The sequence below is a fragment of the Bombina bombina genome, chromosome 2 (assembly GCF_027579735.1).
Source record: "Bombina bombina isolate aBomBom1 chromosome 2, aBomBom1.pri, whole genome shotgun sequence".
NCBI classification, from domain to species: domain Eukaryota; kingdom Metazoa; phylum Chordata; class Amphibia; order Anura; family Bombinatoridae; genus Bombina; species Bombina bombina.
This window is the reverse complement of record NC_069500.1, coordinates 984,139,642-984,160,361: the sequence shown is the minus strand read 5'-3', so window position 1 is coordinate 984,160,361 and position 20,720 is coordinate 984,139,642.

The following is a 20,720-nucleotide window of genomic DNA, read 5'->3' as shown; positions in this document are numbered from 1 at the left end:
ATAACCTAGGAAGGTTACTTGAGTCTGATGGAACTCACATTTCTCGAGTTTACAAAACAGACCGTTCTCACGTAGTCTCTGAAGAACCCGTGTAACATCAGAACGATGAGCCTCAAGTATGAGTGAGTGTATGAGGATGTCGTCTAAGTACACTACAACACACTGTTGCAACATATCTCATAGGAGATCATTAATAAATTCCTGAAAAACTGCAGGAGCATTACATAGGCCAAAGGGCATTACAAGATACTCATAATGCCCGCTCCTGGTGTTAAATGCTGTTTTCCATTCGTGGCCCTCCTTAATCCTAACAAGATTGTACGCTCCTCTCAAATCAAGTTTAATAAAGACTGTAGCTCCCTTGAGGCGGTCAAAGAGTTCCGTAATGAGCGGAATAGGGTAAGCATTCTTAATGGTAAGACGATTAAGACTCCTATAATCGATACATGGTCTTAACTCACCACCCTTTTTCTTCACAAAGAAGAAGCCAGCCCCTGCAGGAGAGCAGGATTTGTAGATGATTCCCTGTGACAGAGCATCGGCAACATACTCCTCCATAGCACAATTCTCTGCAACAGACAGAGGGTACACCCGGCCCCGAGGAAGAATGGCTCCGGGTTGCAGGTCTATGGCACAATTGTAAGAGGAGGCAACGTACCGGTACGCACCTTGTCAAACACGTCTAGGAACTCTCGGTACTCCTCTGGCAATTGAGATACCGAAGAAGTGCACAAGACTTTAACTGGTTTCCGAAGACAAGTGGAAATACATTGCGGGGACCTCGACAAAATTTCGGACCTGCGCCAGTTGAGACTGGGATTGTGCTTTTGGAGCCAGGGATAACCCAGAACAACCGGAAAATGAGGAGAGTTTATCACCTGGAACTGGAGGGTTTCAAAATGGAGAGCCCCAACAGCCATGGACAACGGAGCAGTTTCGTGAGTAACGAGTGTGGGCTGAAGGGGCCTGCCATCAATGGCCTCAATAGCAAGCGGAACGGACCGAGGCAAAACAGGAATGGAGAGCTTTGATACAAAAGCACTGTCAATGAAATAGCCCGCGGCACCGAAGTCAAAAGAGCCTTAGTGACTATGGAGGAGTCCACCCAGGAAAGGACAACCTTGACCAAAGGTTTCTCCTTAAGCGGTTCCGTGGGCGAGGATAAACCACCCAAGGTCTGCCCCCGACAGGACCTTAGGTGTGAGCGTTTCCCGGCCGTGTAGGACAAGATTTCAAAAGGTGGCCCTGTAACCCACAATAGAGGCAGAGCCCCTCCCACATCTTAAAGGCCCTCTCCGCCGCGGAGAGACACGTGAATCCCAACTGCATCTGCTCAGCAGTACCTGGTGACTCGGGACCAGGAGGCATGGGAAGAGAGGGAGGCATGGGTGGGAATGAACACGTAGGAGACAACAGAACAGGAGGCTTCTGCAAGCGCTCCTTGAAAGAGGGCCTCTCTCTGAGTCTGATGTCAATTAGGATCAAAAAAGACACCAATGCCTCGAGATACTCTGGTAAATCTCTGGCAGCAACTTCGTCTTTAATCGCATAAGAGAGCCCATGAAAGAAAGCGGCAACAAGGGCTTCATTGTTCCAACCTACCTCTGCGGCAAGCGTATGGAACTCATACTGAGCAACAGATCTTGTACCTTGCTTAATGGACTTGAGTCGTTTAGCAGCAGAGGAGGAGCGAGCCGGAACATCAAATACCCCTCGAAAGGAGGCCACAAATTCAGGGTAATTTGAAATCACAGGTTTATTTGTCTCCCACAAGGGATTAGCCCAGGCAAGGGCTGTGTCAGAGAGTAACGAGATGAGAAATCCCACCTTAGCTCTGTCAGAGGGAAACGCCTGAGGTAACATCTCAAAGTAAATGCCCACCTGGTTCAAAAACCCTCTGCACTGAATAGGATCACCTCCATATCGCTGAGGTAGAGGTGCAGAACCAGACATGCTCCTGGTAGCATAGGTGCAGCAGCGGAAACAGGAGCACCCATAACTTGCGGGACACTTTGGTCCAAATGTGCAGTGCGAGTCAGCAGGGTTTGCAGGGCTAATGCAAATTGATCCAAGCGGTGATCCTGTACATCGATCCTGGAAATGATGGCAGGTAAAGGTGGATTATTAGCACCATCAGGATTCATGGCCTTTGCGTAATGTCAGGGTGCCAGGAATCAGACTGAGATGAGAAGTGCAAAAATAATCACACCTTTATTAATAGCAAAAAATAATAAAAAGTCCACAAGTCAAATAACAAGCCAGGAGTCAAAACCAGATGAATAGTCAGATGAGCCGGAATCAGGAACAAGGAAGACAGCAGAGTCAGGAACAAGCCAGGGATCAGGAACCAGGAAGGACGTCAGGCAGCCAGGTAATACACAGGAACTCTCACAAACAGGTCTGAGACAACGCAAAGGCAAAGCATACTGAACAGAGTCCCTTTAAATAATAAGTGATGACATAACAATTCTGAGACTGCATCCTGTCTCACATGGATGATAAACACCAGTCTGGCCATAAAAGGAAGTGCGGGAAGTGAGCAGCATCCCCCACAATGCACCAAGTCAGGAAGAGAGGTGAGTAAAATGGCGGCCAGCAGCACATGGCAAACAGAACAGGGAAAAACCCTGACAATTGCTGTGATTTGATCAGGTCGAGACTGGTTTTTCATTTTTAGATTATTAAGGTGTTTCTTAATGACATTGATGGGTACAGGTCTAAAATTGAACTTCTTTATATTGGGTCTTTACTGTTTTAGTGGGGCCTGATCCACATATGTAGTTTCAGGATGCGTGCCATTTATTAGTTTGTCAGGGTGGTGGAGCATCCGACAAAATAATTGTTAAAGGCATTTGCTACTTCTAAGGGGAGTTGCAGGGTTTGGTTATCCACATTGACAGTGGAGGGTTGGGAGTGGATTGGTGGATTTTGTAAGTTACAGTATTTATGAGTTTCCAAAACTTTCTATGGTTAGATATGTTATTCAGATTTTCAGAGAAATATTGGGCCTTGGCCAATTTTGTTTGTTTAGTGCATATATTTCGCCATTGTCTATATACACAGTGATCGTTTATAGAGCCAGTATGCTTGAACTTTGACCACAATGAATCCCGAAACTGGTACATTTGAATGAGGTCAGCTGTGATCCAATTCAAGTGTGCTCCTTTTACTCTCACCTTACGCAGCGGGGCATGTAAATTCCAAACTTGTAGGAGTTGAGACTGAAAGAATTCAACTGCAGAGTCTAGATCTGGGATTAGGTTTAATCTGTGCCAGGGAGGTTCTTGATGTCCTTTAGAAATGATTGAATATTACATTTTTTGAAGGACCTGGTGATTTTAACCTTGGGAGAGGATTTAGTTGCCTTTATTTACACTAAGCAGTGATCACTGAAATTGTTAGGGAGAACACCTGCCTCCTGGATTCGGTCGGGAGAAGTGGAGAGAATCCAGTCGAGCAGGGTATGATTATGGCTTTTGATGTTTATGCGAGTTGGGGAGGAGATTAATTGCGTTAGCTGCAAAGATTTAAACAGAGAGTGACAACTGTTATTTTTTGGATTCAGCCAATCAATATTAAAATCTCCAAATGCCCAAATTTCCCTTTTTGGGTTTTGAGCTATGGATTCACTAAGGAGATGTGCTATGTCAGAAATGGAATGCACAGGGGAGCTAGGTGGGTGGTAGATTCCTGCAACAATGATTGATTTACTGCACAGGATCTCAATTGTGCCAGAAAGGAAATCAAAGGTGGCAGGAGAGCTAGATTTTTGTAAGGGTGTGAATTTTGTGGAATTGTCAACATAAATTACAATGCTGCCTCCTCTCTTTGCTCTGTCAATTCTATGGCATGAATGTATCACATATAAATATGCTAAATTGGATGCGCCTAAATGTGCTATATGAAATATGTTAAGGTTTTATACCACATAATCCTTGCTAAAACACAAATGTAGCATGAGTCAAAACAGTGCTCGTAACACCAATATGTCACAATAAATGTGTCCAAACAGTGCTAAAATGACAAATGAAAAATAAAAAACACAAGTATTATAAATACACAGGTATTAAAGAACCCCTCAATGAGGGTAATAGAATAAACACTTATCAGTTCTGGTGAAGTGTCCTGATTTCAGGAAAAAGAGGTGTTCCACATTCAGAATTGATAAACTTTAGTGTCCCAGCAAAGGGTAGCGATGATCTGTGGCAAGCTGCTTCTTCTGAGTGTAGTTGGAGTACAATCCTGTAGGTTCAAAGATATAGAAAAGAAAGAAGGTGCCACAATAGTGCAGGGTCAATGATGTCAGAAATTCCCCACTCAGATATCCCGTACTTACAGGGTCCAAAGCACTGAACAAGTGCTATATGTGCCTTCTGGGCTCTTACAGTCGCCCAGTAAACTGCTCAACGGTATGCTGCAAGCTCCTCCTCGATGCCGCAACGCAGTACCGGCCAATGTATATACCAAAGATGCACAAAATAACTCTCACCTCTGTGTATGTATTGTGGCTATTACTAACCACCAGTGCGGAGTTAAAAAAGTTGTGCGTGGAAAATATATAGAAGAACCATGGCAAAGTCTAAGGTTAAAAAGACTTTATTAAAAACAATATTCAGCACACGACGTCAATCAAGTATCAAGTGTAATATAGTTCCTAAAAGTACCACGGTTTATAAATGCTTTGTCGGCGTCCTAAGGGCTATACTGCGCCTGCGCTCACATTCATCACTTGGTTGGTTACCAGGGGGGGGGGTGAGGATTACGTGAGTAGATTCATTCATAAATATCTTTTCTGTCTCTCTGATTGGATCCATACTTTGACCAATAAGAGAGTCAGAAATACACACTCCCCCATTACTCTCAGGATATACATAATGCGATGAAGAGTCGTCATCGGCATCACTTTGCTCGCTAACCTATACTTTTGGATGTGTGGGTGGGAGCGCAGACTGTCACTGTCGTCAAATGATTAATTATCATAGAAGATGTAGTAGTTTCGTAAGCAAGTTCCTTAAGAGAACTCATTTCAAACTCTCTGATTGGATCCAAACTCTGTCCAATAAGAGAGTTAGAAATACACGGAGAGGCTGACTTCCGGAAGGGTGGAGCTGTGGAAACCAGAGCACGCTGAGAATGGCGTGGAGTATGGAGTAGCAGCTACCTGTTCTGCCTAAAACCCCTTGCCGTTTCTCCCGCTGCTGGTGTTCTTACACCCTAGGGAGCTGGGCCAAGTTACCCTGCCTGGGCAGGTGGAAGTCTGCGGAGGCTATTCTATAGGCTCATTTGCCAGAGCCGCAACCTAACGGAGCTGAAATTTATAAAGTGCTAAGTGCTAAGTGTTTGCATCAGCTGGATTGCAACTGATATCCGGGATAGCGCAAGTGTTCAGGAGTGCTCCCCCTTGATGATATACGCGGGCGAGCTGTTTGCTGCTTATACTTGTTTTTAGAGCCGATGATCTACAGTATCAGCTATAACTTTCTACCCTGTTAAAGCCCGGTGGAGAGGAACGAATACCGGTACAACGCCCGGCCAGTATGCATTATACCCGCCTCTCCCGCTGCCGCTGTGTCTCACATCACAGATAGCTGGATTTGCAGTCTGCAAAGTAGGAGCGGTGCACGGACTGAGATGCTTCATGGTGAGATATCCCTCTCTATTTAAATAGCAAGGCTACTACACTGCACCCGTTGAGGGGTAATTTTTCCTCCTAGGGTGCGGTAGTGTGACAGTGTTCAGCCGGGTGGTCAAAAGCTGCTGATGTATCAGTTGATGATTTGAGACCACTACTATTGATAAGTCCCTCTTGCTGTGGATCAACTGCTTATGGTGCTGTGAATATCGCTATTCTAACTGTAGATACTATCTTACACAGTATCCTCAGCTGTGAATCAGTCCTTGGATCTACCCGGCCTCATATAAGGGCTTAGTGGGGCAAATTCAGACACTGACTCTTTATCTGTTTAATCTGGATTACAGGGGGATATGTTTTAGGCTGTGTAAATTTTGTTAACACAGGGTAATATCTGCAGATCTGTTATTTTTTGATACAATTTTTTTTTTAAACTTTTATGTATTATACCTGAAAATTGAACTGCTTTCTCTGTTTGTATTTGCTTAGCAGACCTTATTCTTAATTGTTGGCTATTTTGACTACAGTCATTATTTTGGTAAAGTATTCAGTTAGATAGGTTAGACATAGCACGGCATTGGTCTAACTATCTAGCCAGACTCAGACAATAAATATTACTGGCTTCTCCTCACTAGTTATATATAATAAAAAAAAAAAAAAAAAAAAAAATACACCTTCACTATAGATGGGCACGAGCCTTTTTCTTTTGTTGTTTTTTCTCTTACTGAAGCGTTAAATGCCTTTACACGCTTTAATATAAACAGAGTGTATAGTTGCACTATTCACTGGTTTGATTTTCTTTCACAGTTTTTGTTTTTTGGATATTAATGGAAAAATTTATCACCCAGGGGAAAACGAATTCACTCAAAATGCCAGTAAAAGCTAAGGATAAGAAGAATAGAATAACTGATTCTAGCTCAGATAGTTTAAATGAATCTGCTGGGGTCCCTGTAGACCATCAAGTCCTGTTATCTAAGCTAACAGAATTTTTTTCCCCCCAATTCGAGTCTATTAAAAGAGAACTGGGTACTATCTCAACTGAAATAAATACATTATCTAATGAAGTTAGACAGTTCTCGACCAGACTTCTCGAAGCTGAAGGTAGAATATCTGATTTAGAAGATCAAGTAAATACACAGGAAACTATAATTCATAAACAAGAGGCTAAAATTAAGAATATGCAGTCGCGCCTGGAGGATATGGAGGATCGCTCCAGGCGTAATAATATTAGGATAGTGGGCCTTCCTGAACTATCCGAATATGAGGATTTAGTAAAGTTTACCTCATATACCTTGCCACAAGCATTAGGGATGTCAACTCACTTGTTACCACTTATAATTGAGAGAGCGCATAGGCTAGGTCCTAAGAGATCAGGTCCAGATGGAACCTTTAAAAATAGAATGTGCATAGTTAAGTTCTTAAAATTTCAAGACAAAACAGAACTTCTGAAACTATATAAAAAAAACGATCCCCCTGTTTTTGGGAATAATAAAGTCTTGTTATTTCAAGACTTCTCAAGTGAGACCTCCTCTAAAAGGAGATTGATGGCCCCATATTGTACACAATTGATTAACAAAGGCATTAAAGCGCATTTGCTCTACCCGGCAAGAATCTTAGTTGAAGATGGTGACTCTAAACTATTTTTTAATGATGTTTCTGAAATTAGAAAGTATTTAGATACTGAATAATAGTTTAAAGTGTTTTCGGAAAATATATAATATCTCTAAGAATTTTTTATAGAAGAGAAATGTCATTTCCTATAAATGTCTTCGTTAGGTTGAAATTACTGTATTTTCCTTTACCCCTTTTTTTTTTTTTTCTCTTCTCCCTCTCTCTCCCCCCCCCCCCTCCTCTTCCTTGCGCGTCTTATTTTGCCATATACAGGGTTATGTGTTACTTTTTTATACTATATCTTTTAAAGATAGTGTATGATTGAGGGAATTAGATTTTTGTCATGGAATGTAGGGGGGATCTCTTCCCCTATTAAGCGTAAGCTGATTATTAAAACTTTAGCTAAGAATAAACCAGATGTTGTTTTTCTTCAAGAGACGCATATTAATGAACAAGAAGCTGCCAAATTAAGAGTTAAGTGGGTGGGGGAAGTTATTTCCTCATCGGGGAATGCTAGAAAATGTGGGGTAGCGATCCTCCTACATAAAGACCTGGAATATAAGATTATTAAAGCTGAATTAGATCCGGCCGCTAGATTTATCCTCTTGCAAATCCAAATAAAAAATATGAAGTTGGTGCTATGTAATATCTACGCTCCTAATATATTTACTAAGGTATTCTGGGATGAAATAAGATGGAAGCTAATTCCTTTTTTATCGGAGATTATTATTTTAGGTGGAGATTTTAATGTAACGTTATGTCCCTTGCTAGATAGACTTTCAAATAAAAATAGAACACAATATAATAGAAATGCAAAATTTCTGAAGCAATTCTGTCAAATGTTAAAATTGGTAGATGTATGGCGGATACAAAACCCTGATATACAAGCCTTTTCATGTGAGTCAAAAGTCCATAGAACATTTTCGCGAATAGACTTGTTTTTAATCTCTGAAACTCTTTCTGTGCAAAAGTTAGAAGCGGGGATCGGAGAAATCATAATATCAGATCATGCGATTATTTCCTTATTTCTTTTTATAAATGAAAATAGGACATATACTCCCGGATTTTCTTTTCCCAGATACTTGTATCCTAATCCTAAATTTGTTAATAAATTGAAAGCTATATGGCAGGAATATTGTTACTTCAATATGAATTATTTTGAAAAACCTGAAATATTTTGGGAGGCCTTTAAAACGGTGATTAGAGGAGAAATTCAGGCCTATATGAGTATAGCCAAGAAAAAGAATAGAATATGGGAAATTCAGGTTACTAATAAAGTTAAGAACTCTTTTAGAAAATTTTGCTCAGATCGGTCAGTAACTAACTGGAGGAAATATCTGGAAAATAGGAAAGAGAGAGATCTCCTTTTAAAGCAAAGAGCTTTAGAAGAGGAAGTTAAAATTAATTTGCGTTTTAAAGGTTTTCATGGATGTTCTGCTAAACATCTTGCTAGGTTAACCAAATCTAGGAAGAAAAAAAATATGATTCTTGCTATTCAGACGGTTAATGGTCGCTTTACGGAATCCAGTGAAATTTCTAGGGTTTTTTTTGCTTATTATCAACATCTCTATTCTAGAATTGAATCAAGCGTTCATAATCAAGACATGTTTTGGGCAAAAATAAAGATGCCGCAAATGTCTACTGATGATTTAACATCAATCAATGCACCTATTTCCGCGGAAGAAGTCAGAAAAGCTATTGACAATCTTAAGCTGAATAAAGCGGCAGGTCCAGATGGGCTGCCTGCAGAGCTTTATAAATGTCTCGGCGATGAATTAATCCCTATCCTGGAAAAGCTGTTTAATTACTATTTCTCTTCAGATAATGCTATATCGAGTCTCTTCTCAGCCGCGAATATTTCACTTATATTAAAGAAAGGTAAAATTGCGGAAGACCCTGCTTCTTATAGGCCGATTTCTGTTCTCAATTCAGATTATAAGATTTTAATGGCTATTATTTCCTCTAGGCTTTCCACATGTCTTCACAAAATTATCCATCCTGACCAGACAGGTTTTATGGTCGCTAGAAATTCTGCAAAAAATATGCGTAAACTTATAAATTTCTTGGATTACGCCTGGAATATAGATCAAAATAGTAAGAAACCTGAGTTGAAAGATGTGGCTATCTTATCATTGGATGCAGTCAAAGCGTTTGACTCAATCGTGTGGCAGTACCTATTTAGGGCTTTAGACAATTTTGGGTTTAATGGCAAGTTTACACAATTTATATTTAGACTATATTCAAAACCAGTATCTTTTTTACTTGTTAATGGATGTTTATCTCCTAAGATAGTGTTGCAAAGAGGTACCAGACAGGGGTGCCCCCTGTCCCCATTACTATTTAACATTGCGCTTGAGCCGTTAGCGATTCGGCTCAGAGATATCTTGTTGGGGGTGCAACTTGGCTCTCAAAAACTTAAAACATTATTATACGCAGATGATGTATTAATTTTTATGGCCAACTTTCAACAATCTATACCGCTCATTTTACAGGCTCTTGATGAATTTAGCTCTTTTTCAGGGTATAGGATTAATTTAGAAAAAAGCGAATTAATGTGTATAGGTAACCCTTCTGTAGTATCACCTAATGTACCGTTTAAAGTAGTAGATACTATTAAGTATCTAGGCTTAGTTCTCCATAAAAACCCTAGTCAATGGTATAAAGCCAATTTTGAATCCTTGTTCCAAAAAATCGAAAGAGATCTCCAGCTTTGGGCTGTATTTCCACTCTCAATTACGGCCAAGATTAACCTAATTAAATCTATTGTGTTTCCTCGTCTTCTCTATCCCCTTCAGAATCTTCCTCTGTTTATCTCAAATAAAGACTTAAAGAGGATATATATGCACTTTTCTAGATTTATTTGGAATAATAAAAAACCTCGTATATCGCTTTCTAGGCTAATGCAAAAATGTGAATCAGCTGGATTAGCTCTTCCCAATCTTAAATTATATAATGTGGTGGCAATGGTGAAGACTGCGGTAGACTGGCTTGCGGGAACTAATATTGTCTCCTCAGAAGATTTAGAAAATTATTTAGTTACTCCATTCTCTTTAAAGGCTATTCTACATTCCCCAATACAGAAGCTTCCGCAGAATGTCCGGGGACTTTTTTCAATTAAGAATATAATTGTTGCCTGGCAAAAGTTTTGTCTATGTCTAGATATAGATTTTACATTCTCTGAATTTTTGCCTATTATAGGGAATCCTAGCTTTATACCAGGAATATACCAGAAAGTATTTAAAGATTGGTCTCAAAAAGGCTTAGTCTTTTTGAATCAGGTATTAGACGGAAACTACCAAATATTGACCTGTCAATCCTTGTTTAATAAATATGAGCTTCCTAACGCGAACTTATTCGCATATTTTCAAATCCGGCATTTTATTACTTCTCAAAATTGGCTCTTCCCTCTATCAATCGCATGGTTTGATATTAGACTCTGCATAAAAAAGTTTCTAGCAGGGGATTCCTCGATCTCGTTGCTTTATGATATCATGTTGAATAAACAGAGCCTGCTATATTTAGATAATATCTGCAAGTCGTGGCTTTCAGTAATTCCTACAATAGATCATAAAAAAGTTAAACAGAGTTTTGTCTCTCTTTATAAATGTAAAGTATCAATGAGTATGAAGGAATCTCACATGAAACTGATTAATAATTTCTACCTATCACCGTATAGATTATCTAGGTTTTATGTAAATATAGCTAGTGTGTGTCCTCGATGTTCTAATAATAAAGCAGACACATGCCATATGTTCTGGACATGTCCTAAGGTAAGACAGCTTTGGCTTAAAATAATTTTCTGGTTTAATAAACTTTACAAAGTGTCGATAGGGCTATCATTAGAAGATGTTCTGTTTTTAATCCCTCCTCAAGAGGCTGCCAGTAATAGTACTATAAATAGCCTTAATACTATCATACTTATTGTCAGAGCTTCTTTACTTAAAAATTGGAAGGCTAAGAAAGTACCAGCATTATCCTTGATATTTAAATCTGTGCAGGAGCAAATAGTATTTGAGTCATATCATCTTAAAGATGCCGCAGAAAATAGGATTAAGAACTTTTTATGGAAATGGACCCCACCCATCTTAACTTATCCAAGGCTACTTCAGAAACGGATTCTTTATTCGTTTTTACTCTCGATTAGTTTTGCCGAACTGACTCTATTAAATGTCTTTCCACAGTCATGGATTGAGGATCTTTGATGGCTTGAGGTTGATGGATTGTGTGGGGGAGAATGGGAGGGAGAAGTTTGTGACCCTCTTCCCCCTTTTTTTTTTTTTTTTTTTTTTTCTTTTTTTTTTTTTTTTTTTTTTTTTTATCCTGCTTTGTTCTTTTGTTTTGTTTGTTTGTTATTGTGTTTATTTTTTGCTAAAGGAATAGAATAAAGGGAATGGTAAAGATAGAGAAAAGGGAAAAGGAAATTAAAAGCTAATATTTTATATGTTTTGGAAAAAATTATGAATGATACTGTGGAGTTTTCTTTCCCGTGTTATGTGATTGTACAACATAAGATGTTCTTATCCTTTTTTCCTTTCTCCTTTTTTTTTTTTTTTTTTTTTTTCTCGTTGGTTCTTTTTTTTTTTTTTCCTTCTCTTTCTTAAGACAAAAAAATATATAAATTCCAGCATATTGTACAACGTCTTTTTTCTTATTTTTTTATTACATAGTATCTCACCGGACCCTGCGTGGTACATTAAGGTGAATTGTTTTGGCTTGTACTTTTTGTTGGAGACATAAATAAATATTAAAAAAAAAAAAAAAAGAAATACACATTTCACTGTTTATCACGGGATATAGATAGTAGCGAAAGCGGAGCGCCACCGGTATGGCTCTGTGTGTGAGAGCAAGAGCGCTGGCGCTACACGCTCGTCACCTTTTTGGTTACCATGAAAGGTGTGGTATTTATGTACGCCAATTCACTCAAAAGAGTCATTTCAATCTCTCTGACCGGTTCCGTATTGTGACCAATATGAGAGTTAGAAATACACATACCTTATTAATGCCAAGATGTAAATACTAGCGAAAGTAAATCACCAAAGACATATCTTTGCTCGCTAGATTGTGGCTTTGAATGTGTGAATAGGAGCGCAGACGCCAGATGTTTCACCCCTTACAATCTGACAATACAATCATAATCACATATTAAAAACATCTAAGAATATCTCTTAATTCACAGAGTTTCAAATAATGATAACATAACATGTCCTATATACAGGACTAGTACACCCCTGTTCTTTTAATGATGGCCAAACATTATATACAATATGTCTAGAAATCTAGATGTGTAGATGGAGAAATATATTACAATAACATTACAAAAAACAAAAATTATTAAATGTAATAATATAATATCATCCCCCATCTAGCTGTTGTAGACAATTAAAAAGTCACACACTTATTTTCATAATGCACCTACAACTAGCTGTAGGATAATGTAGTCCATAGACCTCTCAACCACATGAAGTTACTGTAATTCATTTATATCGAATGGTGGATAATTGTCTTATATAGATCCAATTTAATCCTTATAGATGTTACAAATGTGTTACATGGTATACTGTATGTAAAGAGATATACCCACAAAATTCACATTCAATCCTAAATGTACTGCTAGATACAACTCAATGTTAAAAGATGGACTATCCTGTTTCTTCTTTTTAATATAATCCAAATTGTAACTCTCTAAGTCTGCTCATAACGGCCCCATAACAGAACTATCACGAGTAGACACAAAATGAAGGGGGAAAAAACATATAAGGAATGATGGGACTTATCTAGGGTACAATGTATAGATATACTAAGATTTGCCGTTAGTAATAAATATGTCAGGGGAATAGAAGTGCTATTATGTGTGGACTAATCTGATATGTAGTTGGTGATCACTAGTTGTTAAATGCTGCCATATCAATATTCTCATTCAGTCCAAAAGGGCTCAGTGTCTTGATCTTCCATATCCAGTATGTTTCACGTTGCCTATGGTGGAGGTACCTATTTCTACCCCATTTCGGTTTCACACATTCCAAAGGAAACATTCTAAAGATATTCAAGTTGTCTGCATGGCATTTATTGCCATGTCTTGGTATATCTTTTTCAATGGTCTAGAGGTCCTCCCCTCAAATTGGAGTCCACACTTGCACTCCAATAAATACACAACAAACGCAGAGTCACAGGTGAAGTGTGTATCAATCTTAAAAACTTCTCCAGTGGCATGTGAAGTTACAATCACTTTGTTGCCTACTGTATATTTACACAGTCCACACAGGGCTCTATTGCATTTATAAAATCCAGAATTATGCAAAACTCCCTCACTGATCTTGTTCTTATTTTTGTTTATATTGGTATTCTGATGTTTTCTCATTAATATTTTACTGGGTGCTAATCTATTTTTAATGGTTGGAGCTCTTCTGAAAGTACATAAAGGCTGTTCATCTAACAACTCTTTGAGGATTTGATCTCCCTTCAGAATATGCCAGTATTTTTTTTTAAATATTTCTGATTTTTCTATGGCTATTATTATATTGTTTAATAAATCTCAGGTCTTTCTTGTTACCCTTTCTCACCTTAGAGGTGGTACCCTCTAAATTTTTCCTTAATAAATCATTTCTGTCGATATTACGCGCTCTTATTAGGCTGTTCTCTATGAGCTCTAAAGGATATTCCTTCTCAATAAACCTTTCTTTAAGGATTTGTGCCTGTTCGTTAAATATCACCATATCTGTACAATTTCTCCTAATTCTACAGAATTGATTATATGGAATGTTAATTTTCCACGGTTTGTAGTGGTTGCTTCTGTAGTTCAGGTAACTATTAGTGTCTACATCCTTAAAATGTGTACTAGTGATTATATTTCCATGTTTATCCCATTTGAGTATAAGATCCAAAAATTCTATTGAGTCTTCTTCTATTTTATATGTAAAAGATATACCCATATCGTTATGATTTAGGGACTCAGCAAGGCATTCAGCTTCACTCCTGTTTCCCTCCCATATAAATAGGAGATCATCTATAAAGCGGCCATAGAAGACCAGATTCGCCTAATGGGGAGAGGAGTAGATGTATTTCTCCTCAAAGATCCCCATGAATCTGGTCCCCATGGCCGTTCCCTTAATCTGGATGAAAAATTCCTCCTGGGACACAAAATAATTGTGTTCCAGGACGAACGCTATAGCATCTAATAGAAACTGTCGCTGCCTATCTGGTAAATATATATCTCATTTGAGAAACAATTCAGCTGTTTCAATGCCTATTTTGTGCGAAATGTTCGAATACAGAGATGAAACATTGCACGTCATCCAGATCAGTTCTCTATTATCCTTTTTTATATTGGATATTTTATAAATCAAATCAGGTGTATCTTTTATATACGAGCGAAGCATGAATACTGTTTTTTTTAGGAAATTGTCAACGTCCTCAGACAGATTACAGGTCAAATTTTCAATCCCAGAAATAATGGGACGACCCGGGGTTTTTTTTTTAGACTTGTGGATCTTGGGAAGGTGATAATAATATGATAGGTTGGGATTATATGGTATTATAAAGTCCCTCTACTTCTTAATGCCTTCTAGCCATCCACTGTCTATTAGTTTAATAAGATCTCCTAAAAATTTCTGTGTAGGGTTAAAAGTAAATTTTTTGTAATATTCAGTGTCCATTAATATTCTCTTCGCTTCCCTCAAGTAGTCATCAACGTTCTGTATAACTATACCACCCCCCTTGTCTGCTTGCCGAATTACAACATCCTTCTTGTTTGCTAGTCTAGATAAAGCCTTCAGCTCATATATGTTCATATTGGCTTTATTTGATTTTCCTGGTGTCAATTTGCCAAATTCTTCCAGAACCAGGTTTTGGAATAATTGTATGCTTTGGCTGGTCACCGGAGGGTTAAAGTTAGACTGATTGGCTAATCCAGTGTGTATATAACCTTCAAAAAGTTCCTCACATAGTGTATCAGTGTCATAGTATATGATGTCTGATGTTGGTCTATTAACCATATTGTCAGTTATTATAGGTGTCTGGTCTGGATGTGTTAGTTTCTTTTCACAGAAATATCTCTGTATAGATAGCTTGCGTACATACCTATTTAAGTCTACAAACAATTCAAAAAGTTGATGGTCATTCGAGGGACAAAATGCTAGCCCTCTGTTTAAGACACAAATTTCTTCATTCATTAGATCAGCGCTTGAAAGATATAAAATGCTTTTATTCATTCGTTCAAGTTTCGTCCTTTTGGAAGATTTGGCTCTACCTCGGCTGCCACGTTTGCGTATGACCGTTTTCTGAAATTGTTTGTATTCTGTATCTGAGGTGTGACCTCGTTTCCTAGATGTTCTCTCTCTATTTGTTTTAGACGTACTGGGGCTTGTCTCTGGTAGTGTAATCTGGGTTTCGGTTCTTGGGGTATATGAAAACCCTGGTGGTATGATTGTTCTTTATCTCTTGGATAACTTACATTTCTTTCTGTATAGTGGTTATGTGTGTTCCTATGGTGGTAGTTAGGTCTCTGGTTAGAGTGACCTTCTAAGTTCCTCGTGTAATTATTATAATTATACGAATGGTTTCCTCTCTCTTCTCCTTCTCTGAACGATCTATTGGGTTCATGTTCATATGCTCTTATATCATTCCTGTCCCTATAAGGGGTTAGGGGAGAATCTGATGGCCTATATGTCTGTTCTCTCTGTATCTTTGGAGACTGGGAGTTGTTACTACCTGGTTTGAACATGATATTCTTCTTTTTATCTTTCGGTTTGCTATATTGAACTTTTGTCCATGTCTCTATAGGAGTATTTTTACCCTTTCCAGGATTACTTCCTGCAGACTCTTCTATTGTGTTATCAGTATGTTCTTTAGAATTATAGTTATAGATTGTACCTTGTATATAGTCTCTCTCATCTCTCAACAGTTTTTTCAGTTTAGTTTGAATAAGTTTCCTTTGAAATACATCTACTTTTTCCTGTATTTCTGTCATCTTTCTAGAAAAGTCAGGGTTAGACTCAAATTTAGACAATAGAAATTGAAATTGCTCTATCTCGGTTTCAGTTTCCTTCAACAATGATTCTCTAAATTCTATTAGTAGATCTATTAGTTTAAAAGAACATTCTGTCAGAATGCTCTGCCATTTACTGGTAAGAGTATCATCATTTTTGAAGGAACACAGTTTGAGCAATCTTAGACCTCTGGGGATATGTCCCTTTTCTTTATACTTCTTAAGGGTGTCAATATCCCACCAATGTCTATGTTCCCTCTTTTATCTTATGTAGTAATTGAGTCATAGTTAATGTACCATTATCGTCACTAGGTGTTTCCATACAGTCATCACTAGTTCTCAAAGCTAATCGTTTGTTTGTCCTTTGTTCTTTACTCTGCATCTTTGTAATTAAAAAAAAATATAATTTTGTGAAACTTATTTGATTATTGTGTGTGCCCAAAAGTGCTAAGTATTCTTACAATCACACTGTGAGATCCTTGGTCTAAAAATAAAAACTTGTAATTTTGAATCACGTGATTATCACCTATATTATGTGATAACTAGTGTTCTTATAAATATAATCCAATTGAATTTTATATCACGTGATTATCACTTATATTATGTGATAATTAGTGCTCTTTTAAATATAATCCAATTAGACAGTCGCTATCCAACATTAACCAACAAGTATCAAATAGAAATGTATCACATATAAATATGCTAAATTGGATGCGCCTAAATGTACTATACGAAATGTGTTAAGGTTTTATACCACATAATCCTTGCTAAAACACAAATGTAGCATGAGTCAAAACAGTGCTCGTAACACCAATATGTCACAATAAATGTGTCCAAACAGTGCTAAAATGACAAATGAAAAATAAAAAAACACAAGTATTATAAATACACAGGTATTAAAGAACCCCTCAATGAGGGTAATAGAATAAACACTTATCAGTTCTGGTGAAGTGTCCTGATTTCAAGAAAAAGAGGTGTTCCCACATTCAGAATTGATAAACTTTAGTGTCCCAGCAATGGGTAGCGATGATCTGTGGCAAGCTGCTTCTTCTGAGTGTAGTTGGAGTACAATCCTGTAGGTTCAAAGATATAGAAAAGAAAAGAACAGGGGTGTACTAGTCCTGTATATAGGACTTTTTATGTTATCATTATTTGAAACTCTGTGAATTAAGAGATATTCTTAGATGTTTTTAATATGTGATTATGATTGTATTGTCAGATTGTAAGGGGTGAAACATCTGGCGTCTGCGCTCCTATTCACACATTCAAAGCCACAATCTAGCGAGCAAAGATATGTCTTTGGTGATTTACTTTCGCTAGTATTTACATCTTGGCATTAATAAGGTATGTGTATTTCTAACTCTCCTATTGGTCACAATACGGAACCGGTCAGAGAGATTGAAATGACTCTTTTGAGTGAATTGGCGTACGTAAATACCACACCTTTCATGGTAACCATAAAGTGACGAGCGTGTAGGGCCAGCACTCTTGCTCACACACAGAGCCATACCGGTGGCGCTCCGCTTTCGCTACTATCTATATCCCATGATAAACAGTGAAATGTGCATTTGGATCCAATCAGAGAGTTTGAAATGAGTTCTCTTAAGGAACTTGCTTACAAAACCACTACATCTTCTATGATAATTAATCATTTGACGACAGTGACAGTCTGCGCTCCCACCCACACATCCAAAAGTATAAGTTAGCGAGCAAAGTGATGCAGATGACGACTCTTCATCACATTATGTATATCCTGAGAGTAATGGGGGAGTGTGTATTTCTGACTCTCTTATTGGTCAAAGTATGGATCCAATCAGAGAGACAGAAATTATATTTATGAATGAATCTACTCACGTAATCCTCACCCCCCCCCCTGGTAACCAACCAAGTGATGAATGTGAACGCAGATGCAGTATGACCCTTAGGACGCCGACAAAACATTTATAAACCGTGGTACTTTTAGGAACTATATTACACTTGATAAAATGGTCTGTGACCGTGATAAAATGGTCTGTGACGTCGTGTGCTGAATATTGTTTTTAATAAAGTCTTTTTTTTTGTTTTAAAGATTTTTATTGAGGAATAAAATGTACAAGAACATGCATCATGCAATAGAAAGTATATATGAATCTAAACGTAAACAGGCATGACATAATAATTGTACTAAGACTCACAGTATTTGAATTTATATAATAAGGGATAGTCGTACAATGCAATTCCTCTTTTTCTTTTCTTTTTTGGTATTAATACCAGTGTGAAAGAACAATTCCCCCTAAATGAGACATATCAGCCACTCTTGGACCACTTATAACTAGGTAAAAAAACTAGATTGGGGCGGGGAGTGTGAAGGAAAAGAGTTGCAGGGCCACTCTTGGACCCAATTTATAGGATTGACACACAAAATAATATAGGAACCATCTCACTAACATTTCCAAGTACAGTATAAAATGGAAAAATATTACTACAGGATGAGAACGGGTAGTAGGCAGTTGTATATTGTCATCAAAAGCCCGTAGGGGCATCAATAGTTATGTATTAGGATGCCTATCATCCCCCTGCCAGAATGAGTATAGATCAAATGAGTACAATCCAAAGATATGAGACTGACAGGTGCTACATTTTTTAGACTCCAGGCAGAAAATAAAAACTAGTGAGATGTATCGCCACCTACCTATGTATTGTAATGGATGTAGTGGGAGTAAATAATAAGCTTACTATGGCCACACTTGACTAACTTTAAAGTAATATACACCCTGCCTATTATAGAGCAACCAATCATTGTCCATCTATTTATAATCTCGCTCATGTGTAAGTGTTAAGTAATCTGTTAGGGGACAAGAATGAGTTAAAATTGTGTTGACCACCTCAAATGCTTGACCACAGGTATAGTTAGAGTCAGTAGTCAGGGCCATACATAATACCTTAACATCAATATCTAAATCTAGGGGGGATAAATAGAACATAAAACCTGAGAGGATAACTTTCAAGTAGATAGGTATGGAGGATCAGAAGCCAATATTTATATCTCAGATAAAAAGGCAATCAGAAAGATAGAGGCTTTTTCTTTCTTCACTACTTCTCTCGCTGTCTCTCTTCCTCCCCCCCTACCTCCTCCTTAAAGGTTGTTACCAAACTTGGGGCCTGATTAAACTTGGTTCTCTGTATATTGTTTTTATCACCCAAACATATAAAATTCAGTCACAACCAGGGGACAATAAACGTTAATGCAATAAGTCCTTGTGGTATGGAGTAATTATAGTTTGAGAGACACATCAAACCAGCGCTGATCCGGTAAGATATCATAGGGCCCCTTAACCAAACTTAAACTTAGACCAAAAGACTTGCATGGGGTAAATTGTAACGCAGGGAAGGCAAAGGGCAGACTTCACGGTGGTAAGTTAAGCAATCTCTTAGCCGTTCAGATATTGACAGGGATACTACTGATCTGCGGCGGCTTATAACTATAATGCTTGCCGCTCTTAGCCCTGCATGACAAGTCAAAGTATCCCTTGTTTTATCCCACACCATGCCGGAACCCTAGAAAAGGTGAGTGCACGGCTACACGGTACATGGCTTGCATACAAGCCATCAAAGGCCATTTGTTCCAGGTAATAGTTCCTCCAGTCTGACGTGTGGCCATGAGGGAACGGGTATATTCTATCACCCCTTGCCGTGGCGCCGGATCAGAGAGTGCGGTGTTGGTGAATGAGTCCGCCTGTGTCATCTGGCAGTCCCGGTGAGTCGGCACTACACAGCCGAGGTAAGTCATCTCTTCTAAGAAAACAAAGGGGGTTTGCAGCACCCATTCGGATGTGTTCTTCAGTTGTGGAAAAGGCGCCTGCTCAACACCGGTTAGGGCCCTCATTACTGCAGAGACCTCCTGAACGGGCTCCGGTACGAACAGCTGGTCTTTCTCAGGGACTCCGCCGTAGGCTGTTTGATTAGAGGGGCGGGTGGTGGTAGCAATAATCGGGCCACTCAAAAGCTCTTCTTCGTGGCCCCTTGTTGGCGAATCCGGGGTTTTGAGTTGATCGCCCTCCATGTCTTCTCCTATTAGCAATAGTTTGCATAGCTCTATCTCCAGACTCTGGAAGTGGTCTCTTATCGCCTGAGTTATGGAGCTCTCCCATCTGTCAAGTGCTTCCATAGCCATAGTGCATATATATTGTGCCGCTGTAGGGACAGATTTTCCTATGTGTAGTTACTTTGGAATAGTAGATGGTTCCTGCGGTAGGATGAGAAAAGACAGCTGTATAAGCTGTTAAACCCGGGATCAACCGGGGGGGTTAGATGAAGGTCTGGCTCTTTCTAGGCTGCTACTGCGTACCTCCTCGTTCCGGTACCTTAGGACTAAGGTTGGCGTATCAAAATAGGTCTAAGTGTTCAGCAGAGTTTGTATTTGTAGATTATATCACTCACGATCATACATGATGCCATAGTTGAGTTATATGCAGCAGAAATATAAGCCCAACTCCTCAGCCTCTAAAATAAGCG